The 26,492-nt window shown below is 43.1% G+C and overlaps 1 protein-coding gene and 1 long non-coding RNA gene across 2 annotated transcripts in view; one reads left to right on the top strand and one right to left on the bottom strand.

Annotated features, from left to right (window-relative positions):
- The window catches only part of LOC126251881 (plectin), a 492,445-nt gene that overhangs the window by 127,809 nt on the left and 338,144 nt on the right, over positions 1-26,492 (top strand). The gene's annotated exons all lie outside the window — the stretch shown is intronic.
- The window catches only part of LOC126251920 (uncharacterized), a 92,591-nt gene continuing 76,899 nt past the window's right edge, over positions 10,801-26,492 (bottom strand). The window contains exons 2-3 of the long non-coding RNA XR_007545806.1: positions 12,580-12,609; positions 10,801-11,677 (exon numbers count right to left, since the gene is read on the bottom strand). This is a non-coding gene — a long non-coding RNA (uncharacterized LOC126251920). The remainder of the gene's footprint in view (positions 11,678-12,579; positions 12,610-26,492) is intronic.

The following is a 26,492-nucleotide window of genomic DNA, read 5'->3' as shown; positions in this document are numbered from 1 at the left end:
GCATATGCACCGAAAACAACGTGTCCGGCTGAAATCCCGCAGGAGTTTCATTGAAACTACTGCAGAGCTCGCCACCAAGCCCGCCGCAAGGCGGCTATCTCTTTGGGAAGAAATGGTGCCACACTCCACAATGGGACTACTTGAGGAGGAATCTGCAGGATTTCAACTACCCTTTACAACTTGGAGGTCATTAAACCGGCTGCGCACTGGAGTAACCGGGTGCAAATCAAACCTATTTAAATGGGGTTACAGTGATGGCGACAGGTGTGAATGCGGAGCAATACAGGACTTGGACCACCTACTGATCTGCCCAGATATGTCTATGACATGCACTAAAGATGATATTTTGAAAGTCAATGACAAAGCAATCTACGTTGCTAATTTCTGAGAAGGGAAGATATAATTGGTGCATCCGGACACGGAAGAAGAAGAAGGCAGTACTGAAGAACAGGTCACACCATCGTCCTATATGCGGTCTCCTTAACCGGTGAACCACTCTTTCCTACAATTCTCCCAATGAACCGAAGTCGACCATTTGTCTTCCCTACCAGTTCTCACATGCTGGTTCCACCTCATATAGCTTCGAAACGTTATGCCCAGATATTTAAACGACTGACTGTGTTAAGCAGGACACTAGTGACACTGTATTCGAACATTAAAGGTTTGATCTTCCTACTCATCCGCATTAACTTACATTTTTCCACATTTAGGGCTAGTTGCCATTCACCGCACCAAGTGGAAAGTCTAAGTCGTCTTGTATCATCCCACAGCCCACTCAACTTCGACACCCTACCGTACACCACGGCGTCATCAGCAAACAACAGCAGATTGCTGCCCACCATGTCAGTCAAATAATTTACGTATATAGAGAACAACAGCTGTCCTATCTCACTTCCCTGGGGAACTCCTGACAATATCCTTGTCTCCGATGAACACTCGCCGCCGAGGACAACATATTGAGTCGTATTATTTAAAAAGTTTTCGAGCCACTCACATATCTGTGAACTTATTCCATATGGTCGTACCTTCGTTAACAGCCTGCATTTGGGTACCGTGTCAAATGCTTTCCGGAAATCTAGGAATATGGAATAAGCCTGTTGTGCTTCATTCATAGTTCTCAGAATATCATTTGAGAAAATGCCAAGCTGAGTTTTGCAAGAGCGATGCTTTATAAAACCATGCTGATTCGTGCACGTAAGGTTCTCAGTCTCAAGAAAAATTTTTATATTCGAACTGAGAATATGTTCAGGGATTCTGCAGCAAACAGAAGTTAGGGATATTGGTCTGTAATTTTGCTGGTCCATTCTTTTACCATTCTTTTATACTGGAGTCACCTGCGAATTTTTCCAGTTGCTTGGGACTTTGCGCTGGCCGAGAGATTCACGATAAATGCAAACTAGGTAAGGGGCCAATGTCGTAGAGTACTCTTTGTAAAATTGAACTGGGGTTCCATCAGAACCTGGTGATTATTTGCTTTCAGATCTTTCAGCAGGTGTGCTTATTACTATGTTGTCCATACGAGAGTCTGTCCGATGGTCGAATGATGTTATGTATGTACGATTTGCTGTGTGAACGAGTTCTTGAACGTGAAATTTCAAACTTCAGCTTACCTTTTGCTATCTTGAACTGCCACACCAGACTGCTCAACAACGGATTGAATGGAAGCCTTAGACCCACTTAGCGATTTTACATACGACCAGAATTTTCTCGGGTTCTCTGCCAGATCTTTTGCTAAGGTGTGACGGTGGTAGTTGTTTTATGCTTCGTGCATAGATATTTTCACTGCCTCTCGGATCTCTGCTAAACTTCACTTGTCGTCATTTATGCGTTCCCTTTGGAAACGAGAGTTCAACAGGCTCTTCTTCCTCAGCATCCACCGAATTTTTTTATTAAATCATGGTGGGTCTTTTCTATCCTTTATCCACTTACTAGGCACATAACTCTCCAACCAACGATTTATAATTGCCTAAACTTTGCCCCTAATTCCTCTCATCCATGTTATTGGAATCAAACGATGCCAATTCACTGTCTATGTGAGATGTTAATAACTGCCTATTTGCTCTATCTAGCAGACATTTTCTCCTAGCCTTCTTGACCGATTTATTAACTTTCGTAGTCAAGTTGCTATAGTGACACCGTGATCACTACTCTCCGTTTCTGTACTGACATTGTCGATAAGGTCCGGGCCGGCCGAAGTGGCCGAGCGGTTCTAGGCGCTGCAGTCTGGGACCGCGAGACCGCTACGGTCGCAGGTTCGAATCCTGCCTCGGGCATGGATGTGTGTGGTGTCCTAAGGTTAGTTAGGTTTAAGTAGTTCTAAGTTCTAGGGGACTAATGACCTCAGAAGTTGAGTCCCATAGTGCTCAGAGCCATTTGAACCATTTTTGATAAGATCCGGCCTATTTGTAGCTGCAAGGTTTAAGATATCTCCATGGCGTTAGGGCTGCCGAGCTAGCTGCATAAGACAATTTTCAGAACACGTGTTCAAAAGTATTTCGTATGACTGTCTGTCTGTACCGCCGCCCCCTCCCCCCCCCCCCCCCTCTCTACCCCAATGAAGCCATAGACATCTCAGCCTATATGCGGAAGGTTAAAGTCACATCGGTATTTACGCGCTATTTACTACAGACTTTTTTTGAATGACTCTACAACTGTTACAGCAGAATCGGGTGGCCGATGAAAAATCCAACAATTAACTTGGTTTCATTTACACCTGTTATACGCGACCAGATGACTTCACTGTCACACTCAACTGCGGCTTCAATAGAGACTATTTTTGTTAACTGCAATGAACACTCCCTCTCCTATGGCTTCTAATCTGCCTTTCCGATATTCGTTCCAGTACTCGCTAAATATCACAGAGCTTTCCACTTCGGATTTCAGCCAGCTCTCGGTCCCAAGAATAATTTGAGCACAAGAACTTCCGTGGAGAGCAGAAAATTCGGGAACTTTATTACGAATACTTCGACAGTTTACTCATAAAATTGTGACATTCGAAGTGTCTTTATTCTGAACGCCGTTTGACTTCCCTTGCTGCATATCGACTGGCGAGTGTTCATCAGAACACCTCAAACTATCGCTTAGTCTAAAAAACCCTTTTATGCACTCTGCATGTACTCTACTACACGAGCAGCTGCAGCCTTTGTGTAGTGCACCCCTGACCTATCACGGGGAGTCATCCAAATCCCCACACTACAACACAGGTCTAGAAATCTGCAGCCAAGTCCATCAAAGAATCGAAGAAGCCGTTGATGAGACCCCCCCCACTCGGCCCCAAACTAAAGGAGCCCGATTGACTCTGGAAACGATGCTGCAAATTGTGAGCTCTGCTTGCACCCTGCGCGCGATGCCAGCAGTCTTGACCATCTCCGCCAGCCGCCTGTATGAACTGAGGATCGCCTCAGAACCCACGCGACAGGTGTCGTTGGTACCCACGATAGCCACAATATGCAGACGAGTGCACCCTGCATGCTCGATACCCACGGGCAAGGCCGCCTTCACATCTTGGATGAGGCTCCCCAGCAGACATACTGCGTGCACATTGGCTTTCTTTCCAACCCTGAACGATATCTGCCTAAGGGGCTCCATAACTTGCCTAGCATTGGAGCTCCCAATAACTAGTAAACTCCTCCCCCCATGTATCTGCTCGGACCCTGCTGAAGGAGCGGCCACCTGTCCACTCACAGGCTGAATGGGCAAGGCTAACTGACCAGTCTCCACATTGGCCCTCCACCTCGAGCGAGCCGGCCGGAGTGGCCGTGTGGTTCTAGGCGCTACAGTCTGGAACCGCGCGACCGCTGCGGTCGCAGGTTCGAATCCTCCCTTGGGCATGGGTGTTTGTGATGTCCTTAGGTTAGTTAGGTTTAAGTAGTTCTAAGTTCTAGGGGACTGATGACCACAGCAGTTAAGTCCCATAGTACTCGGAGCCATTTGAACCATTTTTGAACCTCGAGCGACGCGAATGAGTTACCACCCGCCACTCACTCTGCTGTTAGGGTAGATCCATTGCGTCGGGTGCACAAGGAGGTGCCTTGGAAGCACAGTCCTTGGCCGAAACAAGTGACATCTGAGGTGTCCCATGCGATGCACCAGATTCCCCGCCACCGCTACAACCCGAGGCAGCAGCCTGAAGGTGATTGACTGTGGCCAAAAGCACATTCAGATTTTCCCGAACAGCGGCCAGCTCTTCCTGCATCCACACACAGCAAGCACAGTACTTTGTCAGTAATATTTTCCACCAACTCACTGTGCTTCTTCATTGCACTACTCAAAAGCTCACTGAAAAATCTCGTGCTGATATCTTTCTTATGCCTTTACAGGGGTGTTTCTCCAACTCCTTAAACGTCTGTGCATTTTTTAGCCCTTCTTGACACATGACAGATTTTTGCTTCCCGTATTGAACGTAATTTTGCTATTTCGAGTAATTGGTCCTGTGGACAACCTCCAGTCTTAGCTGCTAACTGTAGGTTATCCAAGAAAGACACTGTATCCTCAATTGATTTTCCTGAGAATGGTGTGATCAAGGTTGCAGTGGCTGGATCTATTAGAGGACTAGATTGTTCATCTAATGCCAATTGTTCATCCCTAGCTGCAAGCTTCCCAAGTAAGCCTGTTATATCCACCCTTAATTGTGCTACCTTATTAAGCAACTCTTGCTCAGTAACACTCTATTTTAGACTCTCTCAATGCAGAGCCCTAATCTTCAATACACACTAAATAAAACAGAACGTCAATCAACAATAGCTTAAACACTACAATATACCAGTTACAACCTACATATCATCACGAGCCATCTCAACACCGTGCATTCTCTATACACTTGACCACACCTACGAAAACAAAGAAATTACTGACGCTGACTCAGTACATGACGCAGAATGACGAAGCAAATTACACTGATTACACATCATAGGTTGCAAATATTGCTCCCTAATATTACCACGAAACGTAGTAAGATAAGCTGGTTCTGGTAACTGCAATGAAGTAACCTTAAAATTCCAGTGAATCTCCAATATACACCCATTGTTCTCTACACACTAAAAGAGGAAGACAACCAAAAAATTAATAGTCTCTTCACTCATCACGCCGTGTGACGTTACTACATGGTATGTTGAAATCGAGTCTGCTGGCACCAGTTGCCAGCCAGGGGCTTCTGACACCAGAATTTATTGGTCCGGAGGTGAGAGGCCGCTACAGTGTAAGGTTGTTATAAGCTGCACAGATTTTTATATAATAATGAAGACATTATTTTATTTTGCCACAAACGCAGCCACCATTTTTTGAACACCCGGCCGAAGAGTTAGAACTCGCTTATATGGATACGTAGACAGTTCTCAACATTTTTTCATAAAGAATTATAGCACATTGCGCTTTATACGAGTGAGTTACTTTGCTCGTGTCCTGTCATTTCACGAGCACGACTATTACGCCTTGATGCTCCACGGATCGGTTGTAAGTCTATTAGTACTGGCAACGTGGAAACAGGACATACGAACGAAAATATTTTATTGTACATGACGTTAAAAAGAGCATATCAATTGGCGTCGATGAATGAGAATTCTCGACTTACCTGTTTTACGGGACGCTTTAATTACAATCCCGTCTTGGAAACACACGCTGTAAGTACAATTGTTTCTTAGATATTTATTTACAGTCCCAAATTTTCCTTTGCCTTTTCTTTTCATACCTTTTATGAAAATATTAATAAGTAAAAAGTTGAAAAACTTGAAAATGAAAAATAATAAAAAGTTTTCTCCCGACGGACTCGACCCCACGACTTCTCGGATTAACGTTTTTAACTCTTTCTCCTGCGCCAACTGCAACCTGGATACTGTGCCAACATAAATAGCTTATGCCTCACCCGAATCGCGCCAAAAATGCTATTTTTCTAAACGCTCGTATATCTGGAGTTCCCACTTCTGTCGCTCTCATTTCTTGCCAAAACTTGCATTTACCGTAAACCTGGATGAAATCGGTAACGACGAGTAGCACAGTCCCATTGGTAATATTAAATGATCAAATTTGGTTTCGTTTGTTGCCTTCTGTTAAATTAAGTTTTAATTATAAGAGTTTTAGATTAAAATTGCAAATTCAACTTTATTTTTGATCGGTTTTTAAATATATCCTCACATAAAACCCCATATTTATCCTATTTTTGTTACCTGTAATTATTCCTGTGTGACATAACAATGTAATTATTTAATGTGTAAACACTCTGCGTGTCATTTTTGTATTCTTTTGTACCTTCTTTATAAACAACCTCTATGTAAGTCGCACGATATTTTATCTGAGTTTGCGACGTTGATTTGTCACCTGACTATGGCCTTGGAAGGCGAAAGTCAGTTCGTGACTACATATATATTATTTTGTAGAGCATTAGGAAGTATTTCCTATTTAATATTGTTGTTGTGCTGTGCCAAGCACCTACGGAAAATTCAGCGAAGTGTTATACAAGCGTAAGTTGTTGTTCGTACATACTTGGAAAGTATAAGGTTCACTCTCTTACTATACCTCGACAATTCGTTTTCCGATTTCAAATCTGTTCACTATAACTCTTCACTACTATGTGTTAGTTGGCCTTTGATGCGTGTCAGAACGCTGTTTTGTTTCCTGATATTGAACAACAAGTTTTGACTACAATACTGAAATCTTGGCTGATTGCAGAGGTAGTGTTCAGATTAATTTCTGTGATGATTTTTAGAGTGAGAAATTTGTCGTATCTGGGGCGATACTAGGAAATTTCAATTGATGTGTCGGCAACACCGTTTTTCTTTAATCACTCCCATAAAGACAGTTATAGAGTATGACTTTACATAAATTTCCAGCCAATCCTCATCGAAACCTAACTGCTTTGAAGATTACAGCGTGTCTTTGTAGAAACCTGTTTCTATGGAAACATGTATCCTATCTTTACAGCACCATGATGAGGTGACTAACAAACTCATGGGATATTTTTGTGTTATGGACTTTGAGATTAAATTTTTCATGATACACGCGATAAACCTTATGTGGCCAGGATTGGCTAATTGTGCACAGTACTGTTACATTTGCCACCTGTACATTAACTGCGTGGTAATTAAGGCAAAGCTTCAGAGACGAAGACTACTGCGACCTCTTGATGGCTTCAAAAAGTGCCCCTTCTATAAGGGTAAGTCAAGTGAAAAACGTAAATACATTGCCGCAAAAAATTAGTACCCCCTTTTAGAGGTTTCGAAGTCACTCAAGATTGCAACAGTGTCTATTGAGTACCTAAAATGATTACATTTACAGATCAATAGAAGAAGCGGTTCTGAAGTACCAGGTATCGAACCACGCTGAAACACTCATACCAGTATGTGGTATAGCCTCCGCAGGCGACAATGTAGGCTCTGATTCTGGCATCCTGTCGATCGTACAAATGGTAAATACTCTTCTGTGATACGTTGTACCATGCCTGTTCGACCAGTTCACTTAGTTATGTAAGAGTTATTGGCTGAGGAGTCGTACAGGTCGCCTCTCGTCCCATTATATACCACACGTGCTTCATTAGAGGCAAGTTTGGAGACAGTGCTGGCCAGATAAGTTGCTGCACCTATTGCATAACACGTTGAATTTGCACGCAGTGCGTGGGCGAGCATTATCCGGTTATATGAAGATGGTGTCCGAAAGAACAGATGCCATCTTCATATAGTTAAGGCTAACCGGCCATTGACCTTCTTCTGTGCTGTATGCATACGCATTTACCGAACTCTTATGGGACTCGGTAAGATCGTCTGCCGCGAGTAGAGTGTAATGGGCAGGGGCACTACGAATGTAGAGTGTGGACATTAAGTTGGGAATGTGGGTCTCACAGGGAGCGTACAAGGGATAAATCCCTGCAGTCGCACTATCCTCTGTGCCCTCGGTGGCTCAGATGGATAGAGCGTCTGCCAAATAAGGAGGAGATTCCGGGTTCGATTCCAGGTCGGGGCACACATTTTCAACTGTCCCCGTTGATGTATATCAACGCGTGTCGACAGTTTATGGTCTTGATTTAATTATAATTTCATTATCCCGTTGGTTAGCGTTCCCCCAAAAACATCTGATGTCCAAATCCAGTGTGTCTTGGACGAATGTACTCACCAAGGCGGCATCATACGCGCAAACGACCGTCATATGCATGCAGGCAGAATCTGCTTTCAGCGCTGAAGACCACGGCGCGCCATTCCATCTCCAAAGTGATCCTCTGACGGCATCAGTCGAGTCGTGCACGTCATTGCGGTGGCGTGAATGGAAGACGGACTAGATGTGGACGTGCTCGTAGTGCTACTGCTAATAACTGGTTCGCAACAATTTGTGTTGACATGTCTGGACTCACAAGCCCTCTTATCTCGGCTGCGATAGCTGTACAATCTGCAACTGCTGCCCTTGCAATACGACGCTCCTGGCGGGCGTTTGTGCTGTGTGGACGTCCAGAACCTCGTCGACGGGTGTGTGTGAAAATGTCCAACTTGGGTGGCAATTATCCGAAGGGACCACTCCGCCACTTGGAAGGCCACAATTTGACCTCTTCCAAACTCCTTCAGTTGGCTGTAAGAAGCATGTTCTGTAGCACGATTGCCTGATTGCTTCCCCCGTTTGCACCACACTCAACCTTCTCACTGTCAGCATTTCCTATTAAAGAGAAGACACAGATCGCGCTCTGGTGGCTACGCCACTATGCTATCTGCTGGTGGACGACGTCGAAACCATTAACACTACATCTACTATCCCCCAAGTGGTATACGCCACCATCGGATCAAAATCGAGGTCGTCTTTCCAGGTGCACGAATTTTTTTCTGGCAGTGTATGTAACAAAAACGGAAAAATGATACCAGTAGCCTGAAAGTCGATGAAACGTAGGCCTTTTCCTAAGAGTATGTCAGATTTTCACTAGGTGGCAGTATCATGTAGACGTACCAATAGCTGCACGGGAGCATTGGTAAGTTGGAACCACTCTAGCAACTTGCACCAGAAACGACGCCCTTCCGCTGTCTCAGGATGTGCCGATAGTGATGTCTGCTGCTTGTATGGTCCTGCATGTCACGCTGGGGAGAGTCGGGCGCCAAGCTCTCGCCGTGCCTTGCTGGTGTCGGAGTACCCGTGAATACAAGCACAAAAAAATGGTTCAAATGGCTCTGAGCACTATGCGACTTAACTTCTGAGTTCATCAGTCGCCTAGAACTTTGAACTAATTAAACCTAATTAACCTAAGGACATCACACAAATCCATGTCCTAGGCAGGATTCGAACCTGCGACCGTAGCGTCACGCGGTTCCAGACTGAAGCGCCTAGCCGGTCGGTGTGGCCGTGCGGTTCTAGGCGCTTCAGTTTGGAACCGCGCTGCTGCTACGGTCGCAGGTTCGAATCCTGCCTCGGGCATGGATTTGTGTGATATCCTTAGGTTAGTTAGGTTTAAGTAGTTCTAAGTTCTAGGGGACTGATGACCTCAGATGTTAAGTCCCATAGTGCTCAGAGCCATTTATTTGAAGCGCCTAGAACCGCACGGTCACACCGGCCGGCTCACTTTTGCTGCGTCGTAGGAATAGAATAGGAAGAACTGCGTCTTTATTTAAACAAATATAGCACCGGGAGAGGCCTCTTTCCCACGTACACTCTCACCTCTGCCTCCTCTGGGTCTCCCATCTCCCCAGCTGTTGCCAACTCACAAGCTGTCACAATGTTGGGACAGCCCGACAGCCTCTACAGCCACTACCTGCTTGCTGCAGTGGAGAAGACCATACAGGGGTGCACTGCATGCATACTGCTAGTTTGTGTATCTAACACGCAAGGTCTAACGACACAGTGGAGTCAGACAATGATTTTGCAAGTATGTTGAACCGCAAATTTTGCACCTTACCGTTACTCTTTCGTCTGAGCTATACATACCTGGTATGGTCCTAACAGGATGTCTGACTTCGTTCGATATGTGTTATCATGCTTACTTCATTAAGTACTCCGAACAACCATGTAGAATTGATCGTACTAGCGTTTTCTAAATTATTTCCTTTGCAGTAGATGGCATTTTCCGAGAACCCTTCCAATAACTTCATCCACTCTTCCTAATCTACTTTACGTGATCATCACATTTTTTAATAAGACCACTACTGTTGAGCCTCTAAACTGAAGAATAAAATGATGCATGCGAGTGACGGTAGGCACAATGTCGTAGGCTTGTACTCAGATCGTAACTTCAGCATAATGGTATTGTTAGAAAATCCACTATTTAGTGACATGAATGTAATGCTTTCAGTTTAAGAATGGTATCAGTTACGCCAGAATCCGATAGAAATAATTGTAATGTTCAATGCTCAAATGCCTGCTCTGTTACTGGATTGTCATCCAATATATGTTGGAGACTACGAAAGAACAGTGAAAATATGCAACAAAAAGAATACCACACAGTGAATTTCCTTTCTGGTATCTACGTTCAGCAACCTAATGTGTGCTAGCTCAACCATTCAGCTCATGGTCTATCGTGTCTCAGGTGGTGTTCTGATATGTAAGGACATTTTGAAAATGTCTGGCACACACTTACAAAAATTACCCATCAGAGAACTTCAGAAGAAGTCTTTACTACAAGTTTCGATGTGTGTTGTTCTCCGGTACAAATGCATCAGCATCACTACCTGATATTGCTGCAGAGTTACACACATATTTGTATTTATTTGTGTAGGCTACAACATTAGATGAAATTGAAAAAGTGGAAATAAATGACTGCCTATGATTCTACATTGTGCTTTATTTCTCCAAAATCTCAAATGTATTGTATAAAATATACAGTGAAGCTTACTACAGTACAAATTGGAAAGAGAATGCTTTTCACGTTTGGTAATCTAGATAAAGAAACAATGGAGACATATCTCAAGGAGGAACTAGAAACTTTTATCTGCGTACAGGAGCATATAAATGAACTATATCTCGAGTCTAATGCATGCATAGGATGCAAACATATCTAGTAAAACAGTTCTTGATGTGAGGGACCATGATCTTACAGCCAAGTTACTGCTAGGTCGAAGAGACTTAACACATTTTTACATAAGGTGGAACTTAACAGTTCAGTTGTTGCAAAGTCAGAAAGTGAGACGCAGCAGTTTTTGTTGGTCTCAATAGTTCATTACCAGAAGAGGCAACATGACAAATGAAAGTAGTGCATTTAAACACTTAACATGTGAAAACTATTCGTTGATCCTGAATTTTTTACGGCAAAAATGCTCATACTCTAGCTAAAATAGGAATCTGACACACAGCATGGGAGATATACATTTAGTGCACACACAATTTTTCATCTGCAGATGTTGAACTCATTATCTGTGCATAAAGCCCACAACATTGTGGTTACTGCCAATTGCGTTCAGCATTACATTGCAGAGATTAACACCACTTTCGTAGCCGCAGTATACCGCAGCACCTCTTGACGAGTGGGGCAGACATTGGTGAGAGTAGAAAGTAAAAGTCTGGAAACAATTCCGCATAATGACTTGATTTCTGTTCCAATGTACCATGTGCACTATGCAATGCTGTTGGTGCAACGAATGGTGCATTTGTTGTATAAATTCGAAACTCAGAGTCTCTAAAGAATTCTGTCCTGCTCTGACGTATCACGTGCTGCATAGTGGAATCTGTCTGCATGCTGACACGATTGCAACTGCTTCATCTTCTATGTCAGTGGGATGTTAAGCTGAGAGAGAAATAAATGAAAACCATGAAAACACATGCATGTAGACACACTGAATAATAATGAGAAACATTTAGATAGAGGTATCGATAAAGACTTACCATCAATGACACGAGTTAATTTTTTTCTGTCTGGAGGTGGCGGATCTCCGATGACACTTCAAGATGATCAGTCTTTCACTAGCGTATGTTGAGTACATCTGTGAAGTTCAGCTGATGAGTGGGTGGTGTTATGGATGGTACAGGAGAAACGGCTGCAGCACTACGGAAACTGGAAAAACCATTTTGGGCTACGTATGGATCCACAGGTGCACCATCTTGGATCGCCATCTTGGATTCTGACATGATAGGTCTACCATCTTGGATCGTCATTTTGGATTTAGGTGTAAAGTTGGATTATACATTTTGCACAGGTGGCCTGCTTAGAGTATGTTGTCAGTAAAAAACGCAGTGCGATACAACTATGTTGGCGTTAAGAGATCTTTGGTAACAGCACTGAACACTTATGCCTGCTATATTGTCAAATGTGTTAATAGGCCCATATCAGCAGATCGGTATGTGGCTGATGTAGAACTCGCACTGACCTCTCTGTTGTGTGTATCCTAAAGCTCTTGTGGAATTTTGCAGCTTGTATGTGTTCAGTGAATTTTACAGTTAGATAGTGTATACTGCATAATTTGTTACAGTTTTTGGTATAGCAAGGGGCTGTTTGTTACAATTCAGCTGGAAGACAATGTGATTTATTACAAATTCGCTGTAACTTAGGGAAATTCGTTACAATTTCGGGGCATTTTGTTACACTTTAGGGGCATTTTGTTACAATTTTTGCTGATATGTGGGGCGTAGTTTAGGTACAATTGATTATAATTTTGGGACATTTTTAACAGCTTTGGAGCAACTACTTACGGTTTCTGGGGTATTTCGTTGTAATTTTTCCTGTAACAGAGGGTAATTTGTTACAGTTACATGGGGTATTTTGTAACAATTTTTACAATAACATGGGGATTCTTTTACAATTTCACTGTAACAGGGGACATTTTGTTCTAATTTAACTCTAATCTGTAAATGTATAGGGGGAATGATTGCGTAGTCTCGACTGATCAACGCAAGAACTCTTCAATTTCTCATCGTATTCCTAATTCATATAAAATATTCGGAATCTAAACTTCATCGTTAATATTTCAGAGTAGCTTTCATAAAATAAAAATCCCCATAATCTTGAAAACTCTTAGATCGATGATAGTTGGAAATGAATATATCAATGTCCTACAACCTAGCAGGCTTGTAGAATTACTTCAAGTCCGCAAGTGCAGTCATTTCATACGACATCTCCTGGCTCCTGCTATTGTGACCAGCAAAAAACCTCCCACAGAAGCGCCTTTATTGAAGGAATCTTAAGGAATTTGTTGGAAATGATTTAAAAATCCTGCAGAAAGTGTGAGCTCGCAAGTTGAAATCCCATTACCCTGCCAGTCGATTAACAAAATGAAAATCTTTCACATCCCAGACGATCGACACTGATCCTACAAAGAGGGTGGAGAAGAAGACCATGGTGCTTCTCAGATAACCTGGCTTGCCTAATGAGATTGTTAAGAAACTAAAACAGAGAGCAGCAGTTCCACTGAGACATTATGGATTGCCAAAAATTCACAAAGATAGAGTACCTTGACATATTATTACTAGCCCGAGAGAACTCAAGCCTTTAACAGTTCTACGATCGGCCATGCAATGAGCATTTAGCTCACATTCAACAAGCAGTCTAAAATATACGTAATATGTGTAAATCAGTGTGTTTTTGTTATTTTTATAATGAAACGCCCATGTTTTACTATTTAAAATATTTATTTGCAGTATAAGACAATCAGTGTGTCTATATTGTTGGTAATAATCTTAGGCCGATTAAAATCGGCAGTCTTCTAAGGTATTCATATAAAAAAATTGAAACAAAAACTAAGTTAGTATATCTTGATTTAATTATTGTGACTTAGTCTTCGTCATATATCTGATCTTTGCACGTATCACATAATGTTACAGCACGTTCATTACAAAAGGTTTTTTGATGATGAATACGTGCCTTTTTTGTCTTCTGATTTTTGCATCTTGAACAAGCTTGACATATGCCACTGGACTTTTCAGCGTCTGAAACTTCAGTTTAGTTGGTAAATGGTTTCATAACTTGCTTTAGAGGATAAGACAGATTTTGCATTGAACTCTTGTGCACAATATGTGGTCGTGTTAGCCCCAGAGCCATCATTTCCAGGTATTGTCTCCTAGTAATAACCACATTTGTACTTTCTTCATATATTATTTGACTGTTTATGCCAGTAATATTTAAAATCGAAAAAAAAATAATCTCATTGGTCACCTACATGCTATTCGACCTGAGAAATATTCTTCTATCAGACAATACCTCACATCGACACCTTCTTGAAATTGAATATCATCTGTCTAAACACTGAAGCACGACCACTGATCGCTGGAAACACTTAATTACTTCCTAACAAAATTTCTCACCCGCTTTTGAGTTATTTCACGCCTACTTTGTCTGTCGGTAACTGTTTTGCTCAAGACCAAGTCGCATATATTTTCGGGTCTCAGTCTCAACGACCTATTACGACGCTAGCAGAAAAGTCACGTTTGAGAGAGAAGGAAGAATATTTTTCCGTAGGATTTTCTATCGTATGGGAAGGCCCAACATCGTTTTTATCTGCAAAGTGTTATATAAGGCTGCTGGTTTATGTATTGGGATTGTAAAATGCAAGTTCTAATACGAAAAAACTAGAAACGACGCACCACGAAGGAATTATCCGAATGGGAGATAAATCAGTAGATGTGATGTACATGTACAGACAAACAATCACAATTTCACAAAAATTGCTTGATTTGTTCAAAAGGAAGAGCTTCACTAACTGAGGAAGTCAATAACGAGTTAGTTTACCTCTGGCCGTTACACAAGCATTTATTCGGTTTGGCACTGACATAAAATTGTTCGATGTCCTCCTTGAGGGATGTCCTGCCAAATTATGTCCAACTGGTGCGTTAAATCGTCAAGTTAGTGTGCCCTGCCGATAGTGCTCCAAACGTCTTTATTTGAGAGTTGATTCGGTGACCTTGCTGACCATAGTAGGGTTTGGGAAGCACGAAGACACGCAGTAGAAACTCTCGTCGTGTGCGGGCGGGCATTACCTTGCTGAAATGTAAGCCCAGGATGGCTTGGCCTGAACAGCAATAAAACGGGTTGTAGAATACCGCCGACGTTCCACTGTGCTCTGAGGGTGCAGCGGATGACACCAAATGGGTCCCGCGATGAAAATAAATGGCACCACAGACTATGACTCCTGCTTGTCGGGCCGTATAGCGAATGGCATTAAAGTTGGTATCCCAGTGCTGTCCTGAGCGCCTCCAGACAAAGTCTTCGCTTGTCATCGAGGTTCATTTCGAAGGGGGACTCATCACTGAAGATTACTTTACTTCAATCGATCAGATTCGAGCCCGGAGACTTGTCTGGAGACACTCCAGACAGTGTTGGGATACCAACTTGACTGTCACTGGTCACACGGCCAGACTCCCAGGAGTCATGGTCTGGGGTGCCATTTCTTTTCATAGCAGGACCCCTTTGGTTGCCATCCGCTGCACCTCTACAGTACAACTGTACGTCGACGATATTCTAATCTTCGTTTTGTTGCGTGTCATGGTAAGCCATCCTGCGGTTACGTTTCAGCAAGATAATGCCTGCCGGCCCACGACGGTTGTTTCTACTGCTTGTCTCCGTGGGATCTCTTCCCTGTTGAGAATGTTTGGAGCGCTAAGGGCAGAGTTCTCCAGCCAGTTCGCGACTTTGACAATCTAAACGCGTCAGCTGGATAGATTCCTGCGCGATATTGCTCAGGAGGACAGCTAACATGTCTGTCAGTCAATGCCAAGCCGAATAAGTGCTTGCATAACGGCCAGATATGGTGGACCAGCGCGTTATTTAGTTGCTCAGTTTGTAAAGCTCTGCCAGCCGGGCAGGTCTCGAAATTCCGCCTTAGAGAATACGATATGCAAACAGTTAAAATACGATGATCACAGAACAAACTTTACACTATTCACAGACAGTGGCGTACACCCTCCTTTAGGTTACCTTTATGACCTACAGAGTTAAACAATGAAATAAAATTTTCCCAATTCTTGAATATATGGCCCATACTAGACGAGATAAACTCTGGGGAAAAGAAAGAAAGACAAGCGTCCTAGAATTAAAGGCTCACAGAACTCACAAATATGTCTAGGTGGGATTGAATATATCTCAATTTACCGACTTATAACAAATAAAATCGGAGAAGGAAATACGTAGACCTTGCAAGGGTATAAACACGCTGGGTAATATTTCAGGGGTTTTGTGAAACTTATATCCTTAAAAGTTAGTATAACCGAGTAATCATTCAGCTAAGTTTAAGCAGCATTATAATCGTTAGTTGGGTACTAAGACGATTCCGGGGTTTGTGGAGTTGGTCTTTGATGCTTGAAGGCTCCTGGAGCGTCGTGCGACAGCGAAAGACACCCTTTCGATAAGTTTTAACCATTGCAAGTAGTCGCTCAGAGTCTGCAGCGCCATGCTTGCACCGTGGAGCTCCTCCCTGGTGAAATTCCCCGATTTTTGTCATTACAGATCTAAGGATGTAGAACGAAGAGAAGAACTTAATGTCAGAAATCTGGGAGACGATATGCTCTTGTGAAACGGCTAAGTTGTAATCTGAGTTATAAACTGAGTCAGAGTTATAGCCTGGACACTAAACCAGACGGTGTCCAATGTACATTGCGTGTTCTCCTTCACGGTAAAAAATCCTTACGAAATGAACAGCTGGAAGAGGTGGAGGTTCCGTCTGGCATAAGATAAAAGTATTCCTCAAGACTGCGGAAATGCTCACAATCTGTTACTGAGGAATCTGATGGAAATTAAATCTTCAATTGGTACCGCGTTTATTATAACGAAAGGAACATTATGTAATAAGGACATTAGTTTTAATGAAAACATGATTTTTTGAACGCTTACATAATTTTATTTTTTCTACGCGGTCTAAGGACTGATTAGGAATATACTCAAACTAAAAGAAGAAAATCTGAAGCTTTCAAACATGGTAGTTAACCAACTACACACATATAAAATTAAGGAGACCAACCGAGTTTCTTTCACCAACCAAGAATTGAAACCCAAATGGACGCGTTATGAACCATTGCGGGAATTCCAAATTCACTAGGTAGCCAAGAACAGTTAGAGGTGCAATAGAGATCTTGGAATAAGAAAATTATCCTGGTTTAGCCACCATCGAAAAATGGTTGGTTCAAAGACATTATGATCCCATTGGACAGCCAAAGTCAGGAATGGATAAGTCAACGCATGAAGCTGAAGCATTGTCTCGATACGAAGATACTCCATCAAAGCAGCCCTACTTTCGTCACTGTTCGGACTGAGTGCTTTGATAACATGGCATCCTTTAATGCCGACAAGACAAAGAAAGTCCTAAACACTATGGTGTTAACGATATACCACTTACCTGCTCGTAAACTCTCCTGTAATTATTCACCATACACAACCGCTTATCGTTTATGCGAGCATTCGCAATGCGTTCCTTAGAATTGATAGAATTGAATCTTCATTTTTAATCCCTTCCTCCCCGCTCCCCCCCCCCCCTCCCCTCATCCTTGAATCATGGACCTTGCTGTAGGTGGGGAGGCTTGCGTGCCTCAGCGATACAGGTAGCCGTACCGTAGGTGCTACCACAATGGAGGGGTACCTGTTGAGAGGCGAGACAAGAGTGGGGTTCCCGAAGAGCGGCATCAGCCCTTACAGTTTTTCAGGGGGAACAGCCTGGCTTTATAACATCAACAAAATGGCCTTGCTGTGGTGGTACTGCGAACGGCTGAGAGCAAGAAGAAACTATAGCCGTAATTTTTGCCGAAAGCATGTAGCTCCCCTGTATGGTTAAACGATGATGGCGTTCTCTTGGGTAATATATTTTAGATGTAAAACAGTTCCCCATTCCGAACTTCTGGCGGGGGCTTCTCAGGAGGATGTCATCATCATGAGAAACAAATCTGGCTTTCTATGGATTGGAGCGTGGAATGTTGGACCCCTTAATCGGGCAGGTAAATTAGAAAATTTAAAATGGAAACGGATCGGTTGGAGTTAGGTACAGTAAAAATTAGTGAAGTTCGGTGGCAGGAGGAACAGGACCTCTGGTCAGGTGTATGATGGGTTAATACAAAGTCAAATAGAGGTAATGGAGGAGTGGGTTTTAAAAGTGAATAAGAAAATAGGAATGCAGATAAGCTACTACGTACAACATAGAGAACGCATTACCGTAGCCGAGATAGACACGAAGCCCACATCTACCACAGCAGTACAAGTTTATATGTCAACTACCGCTGCAGATGATGAAGAGATTGAAGAAACGCATGATGAGATATAAGAAATTATTCATATAGTTAAGGGAACGAAAATTTAATTGTGTAGAGCACTGGTATTAGCGAGTAGGAAAAGGAAGAGGAGGAAACATTGTAGGGGAATATGGACTGTGGGAAACAAATGAAAGAGGAAGCCGCCTGGTAGAGTTTTGCACAGAGCATAATTTAACTATCACTGACACTTGGTTTAAGAATCATACGTGGAAGAGACCTATGGACACCATAAGATTTCAGACTGATTACATATTGGAAAGACAGAGATTTTAGAGCCAGGTTTTAACCTGTAAGACATTTCCAGAGGCAGATGTGGACTTTGGTCACAATTTATTGTTTATGAAGTATGGATTAAAACTGAAGAAATTACAAAATGGTAGGAAACTGAGGAAATGGGATCCAGATGAGTTGAAAGAACCAGAGGTTGTTAAGGGTTTCAGAGGAAGCATTAGGCAACAGTTGACTAGCACAGGGGAAAGGAATACTGTAGAAGTCGAATGGGAAGTTTTGAGAGATGAAATAGTGAAGGCAGTAGAGGATCAAATAGGTAAAAAGACAAGGTCTAATAGAAATACTTGGATAACACAGAAGATATTGAATTTAACTGATGAAAAGAGAAAATATAAAAATGCAGCAAATGAAGCAGACGAAAGGGAATACAAAAGTCTAAAAATGAGATTGATAGGAAGTGCAAAATGGTTAAGCAGGCTAGAGGACAAATGTGAGGATTTAGAAGTACATTTCACTAGGGAAAGTTAAATACGACCTACAGGAAAATTAATGAGATTCGTATAGAAAAGAGAAGCATCTGTGTGAACAAAAAGAGCTGAGAATGAAGACCAGTCCTAAAAAAAGAAGGTAAACCTGCAAGGTGGGAGGAGTGTGTAGAGGGTCTAAGCAAGGGAGATGAATTTTATGGTAATATTACAGAAACGGAAGAGGGCATAGATGAAGATGAATCGAGGAATGACACTGCGAGAAGAGCACCGAAAGAACTAAGTCGAAACAAGGCATCGGGAGTACAAGACATGCTGTCAGAACTACTGATAGCTTTGGGAGAGCCAGCTATGACTAAACTCTTTCATTTGGTGTGCAAGATGTATGAGACAGGCGATAGAACCTCAGACTTCAAGTGATCCTACGACTTCTCTTAGAAGATAAGGAACAGCAAAGCTACGTACATAGCACATGTAGACTTAAGACATAACTTTAGACAATGTTGACTGGAATTCTCGCTTTGAATCTCTGAAGGTAGCAGCCGTAAAATAAAGAGAGCTAAGGGCTCTTCACAACTTGTACAGAACCCAGACGACATGTATAAGAGGCGAGATGCATGAAAAGGAAGAAGTGGGTGAAAAGGGAGTGAGACAAAGTTGTAGCCTGTTCCCGGTGTTATTAAATCTGTACGTTGAGCCTGAAGCAAAGGAAACCAAACCAACGTTTGGAGTAGGAACTAAAGTTCACAAAGAAGGAATAAAAAATTTGGGGTTTGCCGATGACATTGTAATTCTGTCAGAAGCAGCAAAAGACTTGGAAGAGTAGTTTAATGGAATGGACAATGTCTTGAAAGGAGGATATAAGATGATCATCAACAAAAGCAAAACAAGGATAATGGAATGTAGTCGAATTAAATCAGGTGATGCTTAGGGAATTAGGTTAGGAAATGAGAGGCTGAAAGTAGTAGATGAGTTTTGTTATTTTGGCAGCAAAATAAATGATGATGGCCGTAACAGAGAGGATATAAAATGTAAACTGGTAATGGCAAGGAAAGAGTTTTTGAAGAAAAAACATATGTTAACAATGAATGCGAACTTAAGTGTTAGCAAGCCTTTTCTGAAGGTATTTATCGGGAGTGTAGCCTTGTATGGAAGTGAAACACAAAAATGGCTCTGAGCACTATGGGACTTAACATCTGTGGTCATCAGTCCCCTAGAACTTAGAACTACTTAAACCTAACTAACCTAAGGACATCACACACTTCCATGCCCGAGGCAGGATTCGAACCTGCGACCGTAGCAGTCGCGCGGTTCCGGACTGAGCGCCTAGAACCGCTAGACCACCGCGGCCGGCAAGTGAAACACGGACGATAAACACGTTACAGAAGAAGAGAATAAAAGCTTTTGAAATGTGGTCTACAGAAAGAATGCTGAAGATTAGACGGGTAGATAAAGTAAGAAACGAGGAGGTACTGAACGAAACTCGTCGTGCCGCTCTCCCACTGCATTCAGAGAACCTATACACGAGGTGCACATTGGCCAGCTGTTCATTAGGAAACCTATGCACGCACCTGTGTATCGCTGTTTACGTACAGCTAACACAGTCGGAAAAACAAATGCAAGTCAGAACCGAGCAGTGCTGAATGCAAGCTTGAAGGCGAAGAGTGAAATGGGTAGTACTGTTGGCTACAGCAGGAATAATGAGCGAATGGAAACAAGGCAGGTCGACATTTGCGCTGTGGTGCAAAATTACCAGTGCAATACAGACGCAAACCTAATTGGGACAAGAAACAGAAAAAAATATAATAACTCTGTAACGGGCTGCCGGAGATTGTGGGTGCCGCATTCCGAAATACTCAGAAGGTATGCCTTACAACCTCTGAAAGTTTGTTAGTGAAGTTATGATTACCTTGGAGGACGGCCGATGTTAATATACGTCTCAATATTTCTCCTTGTTAAGAATGACATGCTGGGTGCTGTTTGTAAGAAACTTTTCAATCCATTCTCAAAGGTGGACCGATATTTCATACGTCATACATGGCTTTGATCCGTTTACTGACTTAATGTAAGGCCAAACCTTCTTAGGATTTTCTATCATGTTGGTAGATAGAATTTTACTTTGAAATTCGTTAATAACTAAGCTCGCTATCGTTACGTTTATTTTTGGTTCGTAGACTTTTTGTCTGTCACATAGCTTTGGCTACGTTCAAATCTGTGCTGATGCTGTCTTCCCTTTCCAAAAACCTTCTTACACGGTACAGTCACATTAATGTGACCACTACCTATGTGCGACGTCAACTTGCAATAATCACTCACAAACGGCAGGGACCAGCACTAGCAGTGGAGGGTAACAAAGCGTGTCGGAGGGACGCGAAAAACAGTGCAGTGGTTGTCGTAACGCGGAAACGGAGCGATTTATCTGACGTCCAAAAGGGCATGGTCATGGTTTTGGGCCAAGGGTGGAAGCATTTCCGAAAAGGCTAAGTTTGTAAACTGTTCGCGTGTCGCCGTGGTGAAAATACACCGTGCATGGTAAAATGGTGCTATCCAAAACCGGCTTCGAGGCAATTGTGGGCTACCACAGCTCTTAGATCACAGGGATGAACGAGTGCTGCGGAGATGTGTACGGGCGAATAGGAGTGCAACTGTTAGGCATCTGACCACTCAGATGAACCAAGAGGCTCCCAGAAGTGTCTCATCATCGACCGGCCAGCGAACGTCGCTACGTATGGGCCTGTGCAGATGGCGTCTGGTTTATGGACCCATGCTGACTAGCCGGCCGATGTGGCAGAGCGGTTCTAGGCGCTACAGTCTGGAACCGCGCGACCGCTCCTGTCGCAAGTTCGAATCCTGCCTCGGGTATGGATGTGTGTGATGTCCTTAGGTTAGTTAGGTTTAAGTAGTTCTAAGTTCTGGGGAACTGATGACCTCAGAAATTAAGTCCCATAGTGCTCAGAGCCATTTGAACCATTTCAACCCATGCTGACTGCTGTTTATTGGTGACGAACGCTGGACTTTGCGTGCCATTACCACAACTGCACGTCCACTGAGTGGCAAGAGGTGGCCTTTTCGTATAAATCACGTTTTATGCTTCATCGGCGAGAAATGTTTGAAAGCAAACACCCTGCAATAATCGTTGGGAGCACTCAGGCCGGAGGAGGGAGCGTTATTGTGTGGGGAATGTCTTTTTGGCAATCCCTGGGTGATCTCGTCATTCTGGAAGGCACCATGGGTCGACACAAGTATGCGCCTATCGTTGGGGACCGTATCCACCCGTACATGCAGTTTATTATTTCTCGGCACGATGGCATCTACCAGAAGGACAATGGAACGTGTCACACGGCTCGTATTACACGTGCATGGTTCGGAGAGCACCAGGATGAGTTTACAATTCCCGGATTTAAATCCAATCGAGAATCTTTATGGCTACTTTGTTTGGGCTGTTTACGCCATTGATTCTGAAACTGCAGCTGGTCACGGCACTGGAGTCGGCGTGGCTCCATATTCCTGTTGGTACCTACCAAATTCTCACCTACACTCTTCCTGCACGTCTCGCAGCGGTTTGCACTGCAAAAGTTGGTTATTCAGGCTTTTGACTCGTGGTTACATTAATGAGAATGGACAGTGTAACTGGGATGTTGAACACAACATGGCCTTTCGATCTCACAACTTTACTCGGCATTTACGCACTGTATAAGGGGGGGCGATGAAAAAGCTTTCCGTTGAGTGCGTAGCTGCAGCATACAGGGGGCGTTTGAAAAGTCCGTGCAAAAAATAAAAACTACTTACTTGTTTGGGGTAAGCCTCTTTTATTTTTCGACATAATCTCCTTTTGGAATTATACACTTCGTCCAACGCTGTTCTAATTTGTTGATCCCTTCCGAATAATAAGAATTGTCCAAGTCTGGAAAATAGCTGTTACTTGCTGCAATCACCTCCTCGTTTGAGTAAAATCTTTGTCCTGCCAGTCGTTTCTTCAAATTGGGGAACAATTAGTAGTCCGAGTGAGCCAAGTCTGGAGAATAGGGGCATGTGAAACGAGTTGGAATCCTATTTCCATTAATTTTGCGACCAAAACTGCTGAGATGTGTGCTGGTGCATTGTCGTGATTGAAAAGGACTTTTTGTGGTGCAATCGCTGGCGTTTCTCTTGCAGCTGTTTTCAAACGTTCCAATAACGATGAATAATATGCACCTGTAATAGTTTTATCGTTTTCCAGATAGTCGATGAGGATTATCCCTTGCGAATCCCAAAAGACAGTCGCCATAACCTTCGCTTTTTTTGGTGCAGATTCTCCATTGGTAACTCATTGTTTAGTTTGTTGTTTGGTCTCAGGAGTATAGTAATGCATCCATGTTTCATCCACAGTGACGAAACGACGCTTAAAGTCCTGCGGATTCTTCCTGAACAGCTACAAACTATCCTTGCAACACTTCACACGATTTCGTTTTTGGTCAAGCGTGAGCAATCACGAGACCCATCTTGCGGATAGCTTTCTCATGTCCAAATGTTTATGCAAAATATTATGTACCCGTTCATTCGAGATGCCCACAGCACTAGCAATCTCACTCACCTTACGTCTTCTGTCACCCATCACTATATCATGGATTTTATCAATGGTTTCTGGAGTCGTAACCTCCACAGGGCGTCCAGGACGTTCGGCATCACTTGTGTCCATATGGCCACCCCGAAAACTTTGAAACCACTTATAAACTGTTCTACTTGGAGGTGCAGCGTCACCGTAATGTTTATCAAGCTTCTCTTTAGTCTCCTGAGGCGTTTTGCCTTTCATAAAGTAATGTTTAATCACCACACGAAATTCTTCTTCGTCCATTTTTTGACAATCACTCGACTTCCTTGGTTCACACGAATGCCAAACACAAAGAAATAGACCAATACGGCTGAAACATGGTGTGCGTTCTTTCCAAAGATGGCACTAACTAAACATGACCTCCATACGCGCCGGTGGTGCCACCTCTCGGACTTTGCATGGACTTTTCAAACGCCCTCCCGTATATGCAACCCAGCGACAAATCTGATGCGGATGTACAAGCATGGATATGTTGGCAAGGGGTTAGTGTGGCCTCCGAATGGAGGTTTTTTTGATCGCCCTCATACAATACTCTTGAATTCTGCACTTTTACACTCAATATTTTTTACGTGAGGGATGAATAAGTGATGTATAAACAGTTGGAAGACGTGAATCAATGTGCAATTGTGTTTATTAGTCAGTGTAGAACGTTTGACGAAAATGGCTGTACTGGAATGCTATTGAGCCTATATTGGCCTGTATTATAAAAACGCTATCATCTCTCAAGGAATAGGGAGATTATCTTCGTGAGTCATAATTTTAAATCACATTGGCTATCACTGGTATTCTATTCGTACTTATCGTTGGGAAGATTAAGATCGTCTTGGATGTTAAAGATGGCTCTACACTATGTTACATGGCTATTGATGATTTTTGTGCAACACCTCCATTGTGATTTCTAAGCCCACTGGACAAAGCCTTAGTCGCCACTTTAAAAGAGCACACGGGTCGCTTTGGAGCGCTTTAGACTGCGTAGTACTGGTACCAGGTGGTAACGAGACCCTCCACCGCTGATGTGAGCCACGCCAGTGAAGTAGTGTGTGTGCCAGTCGGTTGTATGGAATTAGTAATAGGATTTTATGGAGATGGGACAAAATGCCAAAAAGGAGCTCTCGTTTTTGGACGTGCACATTAACACATCGTCAATGAAGTTGCCAGATTTGTTGGTGTAGCGACGTGTACTCACCAACGTGTTCACAAGTAATGGTGTATTACTCTCAGCCATACAACGTAGCGCAAGAAAAGTGGTTGTAAAAGCATCCTAACCTACAGGGACCAGAGATGAGTTTCACGCCGTTTCGGTAACAATCGGTTTCAAACACGACAGGAATTGCTTCTGCTTGTGAATACAGGTCCATTTCTACCTGTTTCTAAGGGACCAATGCGAAAGAAAGTTTAGAAATTAGGAAGGGTACCTGAAAAAGACTGTTACATCGGGACGCAGAGCTCAAGAAGACTAGAGAGCAACTGAATGGAGGCGAGTAGCATGATCCGACAGATCACAATATTGCCTCTTTTCAGCATATGCAACGCTTGGAACTCACCGACAGACCAACGTGGCGTTTAAACTAAATCCGCCTTACAGATTAACGACGAGGACCTCTGTGCCTCCTGGCGTAGATGTGGTTTTAAGGCGTTTCCCACATTCGACAAGGTGATCACCGGGCTGGTACCCATGTTCGGTGTCTGTACACAATTTCATGTGGGATAACACTAGAGACAGGCAGGTGGGGTACACAAATTGAGTCCCAAGTGGGGGTAGGAAGGAGGAAGGGGGTGGCGACAGCAAGGTCATTCGGCCGCCCTCTTCCACTAACACTGCGAAGTCCACATTAACATGCTGACCCTGTAAGACACGGGATAAGTCCACGAAAAAGGAGAAAGAGGGATCCTGTCTCGTAAAATAGCAACAACCGTGTTCAGAGGGCTACACGAATAGTTTTCTGGTTTGACGAATAGTCAAGCGCCCTATCGCCACTTCAATGGCCCGTGAAATAAACCTTTCTTAAACCTGTAAAAATACCTGGAAGTATTTCAAATAGCGGGTTAAATGCAACAGCCAAGATCATCTCATTTTGATAGCTCTACGGGACCTAGTCACGAATGAGTGAATTCAGCTGGATACGGCATACGTGAAGAAAGTTGTGGGCCTTCTTCCTCGCCGTATAGGGTCCATAATCAGGACTAGAGACTTGGTCTTAGTGTGATGTGTCCTGGGGGATGACTAACATTTTGTCCGGTGTGCTTCCTCTGTGACAAAAATTTGAATTTTGAAGTTCAGTAGGAGTCTTGTTGAGGCAGTGAGCCTTGAGCAGCAGCTGGTGAGGTATCAGTGCAGCAGTAGTGCAGCAGTAGTGCAGCAGCAGTGCAGTATGGAGTCGCATATTTAGCTTTCATATTTGTTTTGTAGTTTGATTCTTAATTTCTTTCCGAGTATTTGTGCGCTTGCATATTTAATTACATAAAATCCTTGCGTATTCTCGTATTTGAGAGGAGTTATATAGCTTATTGATAGCTGTAAAGTATAAATTCGCGGAGTCGTTAGTCAGTTGTTTGTTTTGGACAGCCAATGCTTTCTGTTTATTTCATAGAGTCAGTTAGCAGCAGACAGAGGCCAGTGCAGTTTCATCTGTGCTTGCAGAGTGACGTGTGCGAGCAGCAGTAGCAGAAACTAGTCGTATATTCAGTTTTTCGTATTAGTTCCGCAGGTTTAATTCAAATTACTTTGTGTGTTTGTGTGGTGAAATTTTTCGGATCTTTGCGTATTTTCGAATTAGGAAGGGGTAGTATCAAATTTTAATAACGGTAGAGTGTAACATCGCGTAGGCGGTTGTCATTTGTACTAAGACAGGTGTAGGATCGCATTGTAATATCTGCATAGTGGCGTAGTCGTGGTCATTTGATTGCTTAGTTCGTAAGTAATTGTTCATATATCGCAGCTCAATCTGGCGCTGGTGACGCAACTGTGTAGTCGCATATTGCTGTTTTATTTGTCGCGACTCTATACGTCCAGATATTAGCAGTAGGATGGGTAGGGTGTGTGCGTGCTGTGTGCGGCCGCAGGAGGAGCT

Source organism: Schistocerca nitens, chromosome 1 (assembly GCF_023898315.1).
Source record: "Schistocerca nitens isolate TAMUIC-IGC-003100 chromosome 1, iqSchNite1.1, whole genome shotgun sequence".
Lineage (NCBI taxonomy): Eukaryota > Metazoa > Arthropoda > Insecta > Orthoptera > Acrididae > Schistocerca > Schistocerca nitens.
The sequence above is the reverse complement of the archived record's forward strand: the minus strand, read 5'-3'. Positions and strand labels throughout refer to the sequence as shown.